This window comes from Sinocyclocheilus anshuiensis, unplaced genomic scaffold (assembly GCF_001515605.1).
Source record: "Sinocyclocheilus anshuiensis isolate Anshui unplaced genomic scaffold, SAMN03320099.WGS_v1.1 scaffold209, whole genome shotgun sequence".
NCBI lineage: Eukaryota > Metazoa > Chordata > Actinopteri > Cypriniformes > Cyprinidae > Sinocyclocheilus > Sinocyclocheilus anshuiensis.
In genome coordinates, this window is record NW_015540880.1 from 877,773 (window position 1) to 878,308 (window position 536).

The following is a 536-nucleotide window of genomic DNA, read 5'->3' on the forward strand; positions in this document are numbered from 1 at the left end:
GATGGAGCAGCATTTACTTCACAGAGCCGTAGTTCACTGAGAAGCTATGCAAACAGCTGTCATTATCGCGAACGATTTTTTCGATTTCATAATCGCGCAATAAAATCGTCTGCAAAAAAAAAATAATATTTTTTTGCGTAACTTTTCAGTGAACTACGGCTATGTGTAGTAAATTCTGCTCCATCTGAAAGCACATGATGATGATTTCCTGCGAGCACTGAAGCCCAGATCCGCACTGGACGCAAGTGGAGCGTGATGCAGACAGTGGAACAGGCCACCAACAGACTACAGCATCAGGAGATTGTTGGGTTCTCACAGCCAGGAAGGACAGGGCTTGGATGGGGATCTGCACCTAAAATGTGGCCCAAAGCATCCACAAAACCTGGGAAGCTATCAATAGGAAGATCACGTGGGCTGATATGTGGAAGATTCCCCAAGCAAGGCTTAGCTTTCTCATAAGGGCCACGTACGATATGCTTCCCAGCCCACATAACCTACAATTGTGGTATGGATCGGAAGAGAACTGTCATCTCTGC